This window comes from Camelus bactrianus, chromosome 19 (assembly GCF_048773025.1).
Source record: "Camelus bactrianus isolate YW-2024 breed Bactrian camel chromosome 19, ASM4877302v1, whole genome shotgun sequence".
NCBI lineage: Eukaryota > Metazoa > Chordata > Mammalia > Artiodactyla > Camelidae > Camelus > Camelus bactrianus.
In genome coordinates this window covers 42,256,150-42,271,198 of record NC_133557.1, presented here as the reverse complement: position 1 = coordinate 42,271,198, position 15,049 = coordinate 42,256,150, and the positions used below count along the sequence as shown (strand labels likewise).

The following is a 15,049-nucleotide window of genomic DNA, read 5'->3' as shown; positions in this document are numbered from 1 at the left end:
CCACATCTTTCCAAAAAGTGCATTCTATTGTTCATTCGCACCATGATTTCTCTCATTAAATTCAAAACAAGGCAAAACAAAAGTTTTCCCCTGACTCCACCCTCCTGCCAGATACTGCCCCTCCACCTTTTACACCCTTTTCTCCAGGGGGGTCTATACCTTGAAGTAGCCAATTCCACTTCTCCTTTTCCCAGTCTACCTTTCCCAGCCACCTGCCCACGGAAACTGCTTGCCCAGTGCCTACGGCCTCCTTCCTGCTAAACTCCAAGGTCAGCTGTCAGTCCTCATTCTCTCTCTGTCTTAGCAGCAGCGGCCACAGATCAACTCTTCTCTGTATACTCTCCCCACGTGGCTTCAGGAGTGCACATGCTCAGGTTGCCTCAACCTTGCTCTCTCCTTGCAGGTTAGCCCTCTCCCTCCTGAACTCTTTAGGTCTGCACGCCCCAGGCTCAGGCCTTGGTTTGCCTTTTCTCTCCAGATATGCTCCCTTGATAATCTTTGTCAAGTCTAGAATATTATGTGTAATGAAGTAAGTCAGATGGAGAAAGACAAAAACTATATATCACTTACATGGGGAATCTCAAAAATAATACAAATGAACATATATGAAAACAGAAAGACTCACAGACAGAAAAGAAACTTGTGGTTAACAAGGGGAGGTGGAGGAAAGGAGAAATCAAGGGTGTGTGATCAACGGACACAAACTACTATACATAAAATAGTTCAGCGACAAGGATTTATTGTACAGCACAGGGAACTCTACCCAATGACTTGTAATAACCTGTAACAGAATATAATCTGCAAAAAAACTGATTCACTTTGCTGTACTCCTGAAACTAACACAATACTGTAAATCCATTATACTTCAATTAAAAAAAAACCCATGGCTTCAAAAATATTCATTTTTAACAAAACTTGATACCTACAGTCCACATCTTCCTCTCAACTTCAGACTCCTCCATCTAACCGCCTCCTTGCCATCTCCACTTGCACACAGAACAGGCATCTCAAAATTAGCATCTCAGCAGCTCAACTCCTGGTCCTCTCTCCACCCTCAAGCCCACTCAGCCTCCCCCTCCATCCCAGCTGGAGGGGAACTGCATTCTTCCAGCTGCTCAAGCCACAAACCCTGCCATCATCCATGATGCCTCTCTCACAACCCCAAACAAATTTTTTAGACTTTCGGCTCTATCTCCTAAATACATCCCCATCCAACTGCTTCTCATTACCACCACTGCCACCACCCTGGATTGAGCCCCGTCACTCCCAGGCTGGATTCCTCAAATCCCCTTCTAACTGGTCTCTGTCCTTTTTCCTGTGCCCCTATGGTGTGGGTCTATATTTGAATGCATTCAGTCAACGGCATCAGCCCGAGGAATCTGTCTAAAGGATGCATCAGGTGAAGTCACTCCCATGCTCACAACTTCCCAGGCGCTCACTTTTCCACACTGAATGAAAGCCCAAGGCTGCTTAGTGCCCTAGAAAAGCCGACCCTGCCTGTCCCTGTGATGCCCGATCTCACCTCCCCCTCCCCTCTCTGCCCACTCTGCCCCAGCCATGTGGGTTTCTATGTTGACCCCCCAAATGCCAGGCATTCCTCCTTCTTTGGGACTTTTGCACTGTTTCATTTTCTGGAATATGCTTCCCCACACACCCACACAGCCAATTCCAATTCCTCCTACAAGTCTTTGTTCAAAGAGCTCGCTCACCAAGGCCAACTCTATCTTCCTTTCCTGCCGCCAAAATGGATGAGTCCACCAGGAAATAACTCAGAGAGTCACTGGGATGTACAAACACACACAAGTGATTAATAAAACATCCAGACTCCCCAACACTAGACCAAACTCATATCCAGATATTTCTCTCTGTATCCACCTTCATTTGTACATTGCCTTTTGCATTCTGCATTTATAGCTCTTTTCTGGCAAACATTTTGGATATTACAAAGCCAACCAGCTGAGGAGGGGTTTGACTCTCCTGTCTTATATTCACCTCCCAAACTTTCTGGGTCTCATTCAGGAAAACCTAGAATTAATGATGACAAACCCCCTGAACTGAAGTGAACTGAATCTGTCTTTCAGAGATGGAATGTAGCACCTTAAGATTAATTTTTTTTCTATAAATAAGGAAAGTTCTTAGAAGGAGAGAAGGAAACAAGGAAAGTAGAGAATAAGGAAAATGTACTGAATTTTATTATGAAAAGTGTGTACAATTACCTTTTTTTCCTGGCTTGATTTGAGGCAGAGATGGATCTCAAGTTTTTGCTTTTCATAATCTCCTTTGAAGTTTTCAAGAGTAGAAAATTTCTTGAATGGCAAACTGGGTTTGCCTTAGCCTGAGCTCCTAACTGATGCATATAATCCACTCTGGGGTTTTCTCTAAATAAAGGATGGGTGCTCTGGCCTTCCTGTGTGGTAGCTGTGTACCAGCCCCAGCTCCTGCTTCTCCAGAACTCAGCTGAGATCTAAAAGTCTGTGCACAAGTACAAATTCTTCAGTACTTAAACAAACATCAGTGACAGTTGTAAATACGATTTAACAGATCGCAAAACCATAGTGCTTACTGAAGAACACACTTTGTAGAAGGTGAGCCACGACATTCAAGTTCTCCAAGCCTAATTCATCGGAATTTTAGTATTCTGAAGCACATCTTCAAAGTCAGGAACAAAAATAGCAAAATAATAAAACAAAACAGGCTTGCCAGAAAGGAAAACATGTAATTACAAGAATGAACATGGAGGAGAGTGGGGAAGAACACAGTTGAAATGACTTAAAATCTTATCTTTTTTCCTCCAGATTTCTCAAGGTAAAAACTGCTTAGTACCCTGCCTTATTCCACAAGGAACTGGAGATAGTTTATAGCTAGTTTATGGTAAACATATAAATAAAAATCATAAAATAAAAATGGAATACTGTGGTCATGAGTCTATAAAACAGAATAAATCAAGAACACAGAAACAAGGAACAGAGATGTATAAGTTTCTCAACAGTCGCTAACACCATTTATATGAAATGCCAACTTACCTCCTTTTGCACAGCACAGACTACTGATAAGATTGAATAAAAAGCACCAGAATAAACTTAATTTTCTTAAGCTACTCAAATTCTGGACTATGTTTAAAAAAATTTAAAATGTAAAAAATGGCTTCTAAAAGAAAACTAATGTTACAGTGGCATTTTAAAATCTGGGGATGACAGGGTGTTGTAAAAGATAACTGCTCACAGATATCTAAGATCCACGTGGAGGTTACTCTGTAATCAGTCCCGCTGGCTCACGAAGTACATACCTGTCAGCAGTATTTATGTAATTTCATTGATCACTGTGTCCAATCAATATAAACTATAAACACTTACCTTATGTATTTTGTCATCCTGGGGTAATAATCAAGGACCAACAGATACTGTTTTCTTCAGAATATCAAGGTATATTTTATCTGTTTGTTCTTCCACAGTATTTACTCTTGGACAGTTATTTTCTGTACCTTCATTTGTTGATTTTTGTAAAACTATATGCTCATTTTTGTCCAAAAATTGGTTCACATTTTGTTTCTTGAGACATAAGATTTGGATTCATCTTAAGGGGTAAAGGGTTAACAAATTCAGTTTCTTTATTCTTAGCCAGTTTCTTGTAGCTATAAAACAAAACAGGACACAGAGAATGAACCCTACATGACTCCTCAAATATTAATTTTATAAATATATATGTATACACATGATATACATGGAAACATTTATATTATTAACATATAATACTATTAAATATATTTAATACCTTTAACTCTCAAATTAGGTCATTAATGTTAAATATATTACAATTCTGGTTAACAGAGTATACTCACATGGTGTCACATAATTGTTTTGAATTTCAGATAATAATTTTAATACAATATAATATAAGGGATTTCATGGTTTACTCAAAGAACTACTTCATAGGAAAGCCAAACCAAACAAGACTGAGATTGCTTTTGTTGAAGAAAAATAAAAAATGAATTTCTAAATGGCTCTTTTGTAATATATCCTTTGTCCATATTATAACATCAACATACATTTGAGGCAGGAAAAACATTTCATACCTTTCCAGTAGAAACTAAAGAAGCAACCATAATTTACATCAATAAAGCATAGAATATAAATATTAAAATGCATGAATTTCATCATGGTATAGGAAAGCTTAAAATCACTTGGATTTTTAAATGAAATCATTTCCGTGGCTTAAAACACTTAAATGCAATGTAACGTTTCAGAACATTTCATTTTTAAAATATGAGAAATATCCTTTAAGGAGATGTTATAAATATGGGTGAACATCAGCATATTATGGGAGCTCCAAAAACATGGATATTGCCATTTTCAAATTACCTTAATCATGGTCAGTTAGTTCACTTAATTTTGTAATTTATAAAATAAGATTAAAGAAAAGTTTAAGAGGCTACCAATTCATATGAGGTAGATTGGCTTCTCAATAATTGCTAGAAATAACTATGAGAAGTAGCTGGAATCATCAGAAAACCTAAGAGCTCTTCTTCGTGGCAGCAGGACCCAGCCGACCGCTCACTAACACTGTTCCCCGTGTGTGCCGCACACCAGCTGAACCGCACTCCGCTCTGCCTCCAGACTAGATGGGACATCACCAGTTCCAGCCTTTAGAATGTCAGGCAATGGTGACCAGAAGCTAAAATACGTGTCATGGGCTTAGTGGTTCAGTTCTGGGTGACAAGGAAACTGATAGTAGAGGCTGGAGAGGGAGCAAACTCACATTTTGTGAAAAGTGACAAAACATTTGCTAAGCTGTCACCTACAGTAGTTTATAAGGCTGACCACTGGCTCCTGAGCCTGGGGCCCTCAGCAGAGTCTGAGAACGGTAGGAGAGGACAGGAAGTGTTGAAATGCCAGCTACTACTGGATACTGCTGACAAGATACTATAGGAAAAAGATGAGCTCAAGACAGAATGGGCTGGTCTTTAAAGAAGGAATCCAAGGGAACAGAGTCTAGAAACTCAGGGCCTCTTAGGATCACTCTCTGCATCTGGACTCAAACAGTAAGATTCAGCACTGAAAACTGCTGTGAAAAAGCAAGATTTCATGAGAATTCTTTGTTGAAGAGTGACTCAGTTCCTTGGCAAATATCACATTAGAGGTGTCATCTTCAAACTTAAGATTATTGCTCCTCATAATAACCAGGCAGCTGAAATTAAACTGAGAAAAAACACAAACTGGTTTTCTTTAAATGTAATTACTAGCACATGGGACTGACTGGAACCAAATTGATCAGAAGCCTAAAAAATTTTCTGAAGCAGCTGTAATGACAAAGATGACAAAGAAATCACAACTCTACTTTAAAAAAATAAAAAAAGCTAGAGACTTGTCTGGCAGCCTTAGAACCACCTACCTGTAGGCAGAAAGGGGGTGGAGAAAGAATGCATTCTCAAAGATGGGCACCCCCTCCTCCCATTACCCACTTCAGTTGAAGCCAGTGGTGAAGAAACACAAGACCACTGGAACCAGGAGATACACGGAACAATATATTTATGAAGTAGTTCTTCCTTAAAAGCAGAATAATGGCCTAATTAAGAAAAATGCCCAACTTGAAGGTAGGGGGTCTTCAAAGGCCTTTCAGTGGATCTCAATGCTGCAGTACTGATTGCTGTATCTTCCTCACTCCTCCTTTCTGATTAGGAGTAATCTTAGTCTCACCACCATATTGGGGTGGGGAAGGAAGGACGAAACTTGTCTTTTAATTCGCTAATTAGTAGACAATGAGGAGCTACACTGAAACCTGACAAAGAGAACCATGCTTCTCCTGGAAATCCTGGCATTTCAGATGGATACGTTTCTGAATGGGACTCTGGGCTGTTTGCTTTGGGGAGGGGCTGAGTAGGTCGTTCAAAGAAGAGTGGAATGGATATTTGGCTGTTAGAAGGGAACTTTCTGGTGGAGACTGGCTAGATGCCTACCAAATGCATTTACATTTCTTTCTGGCCATATGAGCAAACCACACTTCCTAGCCCTCTTGGACCTAGTTTAGTTGGATGTGCTGGTTCTTACCAACACAATGTGGGCTGAAGAGAGGTAACACTCCTGTGATTAGGCAGTTAAAAGGAAGCATGCTAACCATCTATTTCCTTTTCTTATTGACTGATGAGGCCAGGAGGACCTCAAAACCATGTGTTGATGACAGAAAGCCGCCTGGGTCCCTAAATGACTATGTGGAGCAGAGTCCCACCCCCAACTCCACTGAGACACTTGGAATTATGATGTGAGCAAGACATAAGTAATTGATGATGTTAAACTGCTAAAATTTTAAGGATTATTTGTTACAGCAGCTAGGATTACTTATCCTATGGTTTACTAAAGAGGTTTTGGATATGTATATTCAACTTTCTACTACTGACATTCCTATAATTATTGTTATGCCTTTAATGTAAGTATATTTGTTTTCAGCTTCTAAACACAAATATAAACATCTCTATTTAGAATTCACATTATTAAAATTGTGTCAGTTATGCCAACAAAGACACAAGATGTGTAGAAAAATCCCTTCAGTGACCCAAGTGTAGCCCCAAACAGCAGTGATAAGGGAGCCCAGTCAGCCCCGTAAAAACACTAACTAGCACTGCAGACCAGGGGAGAACGCTAGACTTAGCAGTAAGTAGACAGGGTAAGTAGTAAGTAGCATAAGCTACCGCACATCACTTTCTCTCAACTAGCACACTCAATACAAAGAAGGCCAGGAAATCACTGCACATGGATTTCATGATGAGCCTGGGGTTCAAGGAGGGGCTCAAAAACTTGTCTGTTGAAAACACAAATGAACAAATAATACAAGAATGGATGATAGGCTTTTCACAGAAATATTTCACAGAGATCAAAGACCTGACAATCCAAGTGCATTGCTGGGTAATGGCCATGTGATCTTGAACAATTTATTTAACCTCTTTAAGCCTAGGTTTCTCATCTATGAAATGGGAGTGATAATGGAATATATATACCTCATGGGGCTGCTGTAAGATTAAATGAAATCTAATACATAAAGAACCTAGCACAGTATCAGGCCCACAGTAAGTGAGTGGTAAAAATGTTAGGTGTCATCATCTGGTTCTTGTGAGAGCCCCACTGCTAAGTTGGTTCACCTCAGTTTCATCACTTGAATGATGGGGATAAAGATGCCTGACCCACTTATTGTGTGGATCTCATGAGATAATGGATGTGACACTTGTCTTACGACAAGGTTACTGTGACATGGTACCCTGTGCTGGTGAATGACAGCAAGGTCCCACAAGCTTCCATTAAAAGCTACTGGAGCTGGAACGTTTTCACAAAGCCTGTTTATCTTGTGACCAAAGAACTCACCCTAGGAGATGATGGCTGGTCTGTGACTAAGTGCAAAACTAACTGGTTTAAAAAGAAGCAAATGGATGACTCATATACAGAATAAAATCCATGTTCTCTCTTACCATTTGAATCAACTGTCCCTGAGCTATTAAAGCTGATGAGACTTTATTTTTCCAGTGAAAAGCTTTAAGATTACCTACCCAATGGTACTAACATTTTTAGTAGCATCTATTTAAGAAAAAATTAGCACTAGAAGAATTTTGATAAACTAGTTGATAGAGACTAATATTAAGGGAAGAGAGGAGTGTCTCACAGGTAGACTCATACTAGCTACCCATTAATCATTCACTAGGGATGGCAACACAGAACAAATGATGCCAAAAGTTTCCAGTGACAAAACAATAAAGAAATAAACACCCTGCACAATCCATTCCAAAAAACTCTTACCTGACAGGTTGTAAATCAAAACCATCAACTCCAAAGGAATCTATTCTGATAGGCTTCATCAGCTCCTCTACCATGGGCAGATCTAAGAGGGGAGAAAAGTTAAAACAGCAACCAAAAATGTTATGTAAACTGCTTAATTTAAGGTCTACTACCACCAAAATTACACTGTCTCTGATTGACACATTAATAAAATGGCACATATAATAATCCCAGTTTCCCACCGTAACCTCCTTGTACAAGAAAATCTTAGGTATTTATATTTGAATTATATATCTATATATTTTCTCTCCCTCCCCCTACACACATCAAATATATGAATATGGGTGTATACACACACACACACACACACACACACACACACAATATGTATTTAGTTGATCCCAAATAGTGCTCTCTATTTAAAAAATAACTGTAGCATAAGTTCATGGAAAAGCATAAATAATGTGAAAATACTTAAGAGATTTCTTAATTTTGGAAGACATACTATAGGAGGAACTGAAATTTTACCCTATGTTCAGCTCTAACTTTATAGTTAAACCAATGATTCCTAGATTCCATTTAAACAAACCCTATAAATTCACAGATTGAGAAACAATCACTACAGTAAATTCAATTTAAATTACACCACACTGGAAACTGTTCAGAGAGGGTCTCAAAGGAAGCAGCTTTTACCACATTCCGTGGTAGAGATGCTTTTGAGGACCCTTCATCTTCTTGAGGATGCTTTTTCACTGAGCTCTCGGTATTTCCCCCTGCATCACTCTCAGTTCCTTGCTCATCTGCATCTTCCCAAGAAACGGCTACATGACAATACATCTGATGCAGAGCTTCAATGTCACAGCTGCTCTGTCCATAAGAAACATCAGTTGAAATACATGTAATCTCTAGCATGACCACACAAATACATGAAAATATAAAACACCGTTATCCCTTAATCTACCAGAAATGGTGAACAAGGCTGTGGGACAGTATGTGATAAAGACAGGGTGAAATATAAACTTGCTAGTATGTGGCAAAGCCCATCATCATGAAATCACAGCGGGCTCAGTAACCCCTGTAAGCAAGCAGAGATGTGTCCTGATGTGGTCATTGTAAGATCTCACTCTGCTAGTTACTGTCTCTTACTACCATCAGTAACCAACCTCTGCACTGGATAAAACTACTCCTAAATTTCTCAAACTGACAAAATTTTGTAAGGACCACTCTCTCCTCTGCCTCTCTTTCTCTCTTTGCCTCCCAATGCCACCAGGCATCTCGTCTTCTGTGTTTCTTCCTTTGAAATTCAATCCTCTAACTTTGCCATCCAATATGTGTTCCAATATCCTGTGTTAAAGCTGCTGTAACAAAAAAAGTAATTTCCTAGGGGCCAAATCCAGCCTTTAAATTTCTTCAACTGTTTTAATTTTCTTCACCCTGTGAGACATCTGAAATGGCCCTTTCCCTGGGAACTGTTTCTTCCATACAGCGCCTTCCTCTCCCCACCACTCTGATGGATACTTCTCTATCTTTTATGGTACATTGCTCATCTCAGGACTCCATCTTTAACCCTCTTTTTTAAAAGCTCTCTTTGTAGGGAGGAGGGCTGGATAATTTCATCAAGACTCTTCACTTAATTATCACCCATATGCATGTGACTTACAAATCTATGTCTTTTGTCCTTAATTCTTTTCTGAATATTAAATTTCCAAATAGACATTCAGACTGTTCTATAAGTAAATCACATATAACACAACCTCAAATGAATTAATTATATTCCCCAACAAAACCAGTTCTACTCCCAGGATCTGCTGTTTTAGCCGTGGCATGATTACTCACCCAGTCATCCACAAGAGAAAACCTGATATCACTGTTCACTCTTCCATCCCTATTAAACTCCTCCCCTTCCCACCGAGAAACAAACTCTGGAAAAAAGAACTCAAAGGACCTAATGACAATAATCTAAGATTTTGATGTCTTTTCTTAACTCATTTTGTACCTTTCATTAATAACAGTGAAATTCTCAAAGTTAGAGAAAAGAATAAAAGAGTCGTAGAAGAATGGGAAAAAAGAAGAGCAGGGTGACCAGTCTCCTTTTCTCCTGGTATCCATGACTAAGTAATTAATACCTAAAAATGAAACAGTATATACAGCCTCCTCTTCCTCTACATAATCTGTGAGTTGCATAGTATAAAATTCTGAGGGACTATTTTCAACTCTATACTTAAGATGTAGCCAAGTCCTACATGTGACTGTGTAAGAATGTCTTACAACAGGCTATCTTTCTACCTAATGCTTCAGGTTGTAATAGAGGAGAACAAATCTGACACCACATTGGATCTGTTCTGAGTTTTAACCACTGTGCCCTGTTTTCTAGGCTTAGTCTTCCCAGCTCTGCACCTTTTGTGAAACAATGTTGCCTTTAGCCTGAAATCTACAGGAGAGCCTATTCTTGGGGCTCTGACCTTTAAGGATGTTAGCACTTCTGCACTTATGTAGAGATGGCAAGTTGCAAAATAGAGAATAACCTTTGTTTTGTTGGAGGTTTACAGGGACACACATGGATGGCTGCAAGAACAAAGAATTCCTGCATCAAGAAGTTTGCAACAATGAACCACACCCCCTCCCCTGTGGTTTTTGTTGTTGTTGCTGTTGTTTGTATAAAAGGAGTCTGTATTCTGACTGGAGAAGGATGGCTCTCCAAGATATTAGTTGGCCATCCTCTTGGTCTGCCGCCTTTCTGAATAAAATCACTTTTCCTTGCCCCAACACGTTGTCTCCAGATTTACTGGCCTGTTTTGCAGTGAGCAGAATGAGTTTGGACTCAGTAACAAGGTCACCACTGCTATTTGAAGCATGCCCAAAAAGGAATAGAGTTGCTTAAATAAATTAAAAACAAAAAAGTAGGGTATATCATCAGAGCAGAATCACTAATTAAGTGGCAGAGATATTCAGTAGGACTTTAGGGAAAAGATCTTGCCTGCCCCCTAAACCATTGATCAGACTCACAGTAGCCTGACTGAAGGACAGAATTGATTTTATGAACAAAAGAAAAAGGCACAATGTGTTTTCTCCTCTACAGAAATACCAGGGGGTGTAAGTATCACTTAGTCAGGATAAAATAAATGATCCCAATGGTAACTAGCAGAGCAGTACTGAACACTCAACCTAATTTAACAGGTGAGAGGTATCAGAAAGAAGGGGTTCTGGCATAAAGCAACAGCAGAGCAAACACACAGAAAAGCAAATGACCTAAAAGTCAGAAATTAGAAATGGAAGACAGAGAGACATCAGGGGCTGCAACACAGCAGGAGAAAGGTATATTTCTCTTAATTTGAGTCATTAACCCAATGGATATTAAAAATAATCCCAGGGTCATGTATGTTAACTCTATTCATGTATTTTAGAGAGAGAAAAGTAAAGGGCTGACTTCTTGCCTTTTACATTAGAAAGAGAAAATACTGTGTCATTATTTTGTGTATTATTACAGGTCAAAAGCTTCCTTTTTCCCACTTACAAGTTGAGAAGTGTCAAATTCTATTGTGCAGTGGCAAGGGTCCCAATGTGTAGAATACTGTCTCATCCAGTGACTGTGCCAGTCACACAGCCACAGCACAAAACAGCATCTGCCCATGAGACAGATGAAAACAAGCAAAAGGCTAGATCTGGCCCTCATTTTATAGTCATCAACTTTTTAAAGACAATAAAGCACAAGGAACTTCATGAGTCATATTAATAAAAAAGATAATCTTTGACAACATATCACCTAAACCAAGCCTGCTTAATCCCAGAAGACAAATGGTAAACAAACAAACAAAAAAAACAAACCACTGATCTTTTCAATTTTTAAACTAAGTTCATATACTGATTGAATATTTTTCAAGTGTATTTTTCAAATACTAGGTAAATTTAACAGGTTACAGCCAATAGGAATTTATATGCATGCCTTCAGGTTCTTTCACATAATCTGTACTATTAATAGAGGTTGATGCACATAATGAGAACCACACAGCTGGCACTGTTTGTTGAATCTCAGCAATATACTAGGCAATATATGTTATCGCAGCTGATCATCCCACAGTCTCATTTTAGAGAAGAGGAAACAGGCTTAGAGGCATTAATTTTCCAATGTCACCCAGCTGCTAACTGGCAAGGCTGGGAATACAAATCCAAGGCCACAAAACAATAAACTCATACTGTACACTCTTCTAGTAAGTGACTCATCAAATTATTTTGGAATCAAGAACATTTAAGAAATAAGGTTAAAAAAATTAGCATTATATAACTGCCCAGATCATCTTAACAGAATTTTTCTTTCAGTAATACATTTTTTTGACTTTTTAAAAAATTGAAGTATAGCCATTTTACAATGCTGTGTCAATTTCTGGTCTACAGCTTATTTCAGTCATACACATACATACATATATTCATTTTCATATTCTCTTTCATTATAGGTTACTACAAGATACTGAATATTGTTCCCTGTGCTATACAGTAGAAACTTGTTGTTTATCTATTTTGTACATAGTAGTTAGTATCTGCAAATCTTGAACTTCCAAATTAAGTAATAGCATTTTTATTTCTGAGTTTTTCTTATAATCTATAGCAGTGGTTTTCATATTGAGTTTAACAAAATGATAGTTTTCAGAGAAAATCATGGGGTCCACAGATGTTTGATTGGAATTTCATTTTAAAACATAAAAACTGTAATAGAAATTAATCTGCACACTCAGATGTGCCTTTTATGTAATTAATATTTTGAAGACCACCAGCATGGTAACTTGGTCTCCAGCTTTGTTTTCACGCACATCACAGAATCAAGTTCCTCTGGCCATCCTGTGCGTACATGAACCTCCCATAATGGTCACTGACTAGAAAAGCTGTAGCTCTGTTGGTCTTTTACAAAAACTCATATTTGCTCACTGAGAACAGTGTAAGCAGACTGACTATCACAGCACATACATGACATGTACTTAATCAGTGGTGAGACAGAGGAGAACTTGCCCAGCACATGTTTTCATCATGGCAGAATATTCAATTGGGTGGTAACAAGTAAATGAGTGATGTGTCTTGATGGAAAATTTCTGCTGTAATTTATTAACTTTAATATTTACATTTTAAAATGGAAGTGGATAAAACTAGATGGTGATTCTTGGAATGGCAGTGATTAGAAATAAGAGATCTGAGTGGACTTTGTGCTTTTGATCATGTTTTGTTTTTTATGATCTGGTTGCTGGTTACATGGCTGTGTTCAGTATTTAAAATTCATCATCTGCACTATGATGATACATGAATTCTTCTACAGGCATATTACAGTTTGATTAAAAAATTTAAAAAACAAAATAAAATAAAAATAAAATGCAAGCAGATGTTCAGAGTTGGCTAGTGATTTATCACTTCTATTGATCTTTTTTTCAAGAGTCTGGATTGGTTTAGTTGACCAAACTAGTCAACTGGGACTTGCAAAGAAAGCTGAAAAGTTCCCATTTGCACCTATTTAAGGGATCAACCAAGAATATTTTTATATTATGCAACAAAAACAAAATATATAAACATACTGGAAGTCTGATGATATAAGAATATAACAAATATCTGTAACTCCCAATTTTAACAGTAGTGGTCTGTTTTAATTGCTGTCACTAATTTTTAAAGTAAATGTCATGAATGTAAACATTTATATTTATACTGATAAAATATCATTTTTATCTGTAAAGAGAGTACTATCTAAGATTCCATTTGGAGATAAGGGTTCCACTGCTTTTTAAAAAAGTCTGAAAAGGCATTGTCTTAAAGACCTTTACAACCGTTGGTGAAGTCTGGATGGTCCTAGACATTTCAGAATTTGGGGATGTGAGCTAACTTTTTCCTATACAGAGAGAACTATGGAAAAGCCCAAAACAAAAGTCTCAACTCTTCTACACATGGCAAATTTAACTGAATACTCTAGGGGCACAGAAAATTAGTTAATATTCATCTACAGTACTATACTTTGTACCAACAGCATTCATTCATTTTTTAAAAAGTATTTAAAAACACACTTCACTGAGACTGCTAGCATTAAGTGTCACCATTAGCAAGTTCAGATTATTTACACAGAAAGAGGGAGAAAATGTGAAATGTAAAGTTTTATTGTTGACAGTTATTATGTATGTTATTATGTATTATATGTATTTCCCTAGAAGTGAAGTCAACTAGTCACAGACTCTGACATACTTAGAGAACAGCTAGTTTCTCACTTTCACCCATCCCTGTCATTTCATTATCAGTCACACCCAGTGGGGCCTTCGGCTTAGCTGTTGCTTTGTCCTGCTCATCAAGGCTGACCTCTGCAACAGAGTCTAATGAGCCAAGCAGCACTACTGGAATAACACAGAAGAAAAAAATATTAGGAATATAGAGAAGTCTGTATGGTTACATTAATAAAATATTTACATCATATGTAATCTGTATGAAAAATATAAATATTTACATATAAAGACTACATAACCATATATCTAAGACAAGCATGATTTTCTTCTTATGCACAAGAGTAGGCTTATCTCAACATATATCTATGCTTATATACTGTTCTAATGTACATTTATATGGGAAAGGCAAAGGGCCTGAAAAAATTAACAAAATAGAAACATTCCCTCCCTTATTGATGTGTAAGTAGCCAATGAAAAACTATGTATTTAAGACGCATAACTTGTTGTTATGCATTCTTATTGCTGTATAGTTTCTACTGTGTAAAAATACCAATGGTGAGAATAGCTTTTACAAGCTCTACCTCAAAGGGCATTTGTATAAGAAGGTCAAGTTTAATAATTGCTGTTACGTTATTTGGAAAAATCTGTACTCTTGATATGCTTGACAAATTTTTATTTCACCAATTTAAAAAAATTTACATTATAGCTGGGTCTTAATTATCATCAACAGCTTTTAGGGTTTTGGCTTTCAAATATGGTCCTAATAGCTAAACTAGTGAATGCTGGAATAATACACCATTACTAATTTTCCTAAGTGAACTGTATTGTAGCACTAAGGATTCAAATAGCAAATAAGGGAAAGCATCTCTTTATAAACTTATTTCTGTTAGTAAATGAAAAAGAAATGAGAGAATTCAAAGACTAATAACACTTTTCAACCTCCAATAAATTGATGGAGGCATCAAATATCAATAGCTGCTAACATCATAAAAAGGAGACGAGACACTAGGTGACTATGAAATAACACACCACACTCTCACAGAGGATCAAATCAAGGCTAATCATGCCTCTGGATCCAGCTGCCAGTTTGAGGAAGTAAAAAGGATG

At 37.7% G+C, this 15,049-nt stretch overlaps 1 long non-coding RNA gene across 1 annotated transcript in view; it reads right to left on the bottom strand.

Moving 5' to 3' along the window:
* Window positions 1-1,627: 1,627 nt before the first annotated feature.
* Window positions 1,628-15,049, bottom strand: part of LOC141574104 (uncharacterized) — a 39,503-nt gene continuing 26,081 nt past the window's right edge. The window contains exons 2-3 of the long non-coding RNA XR_012500779.1: window positions 7,779-7,860; window positions 1,628-3,631 (exon numbers count right to left, since the gene is read on the bottom strand). This is a non-coding gene — a long non-coding RNA (uncharacterized LOC141574104). The remainder of the gene's footprint in view (window positions 3,632-7,778; window positions 7,861-15,049) is intronic.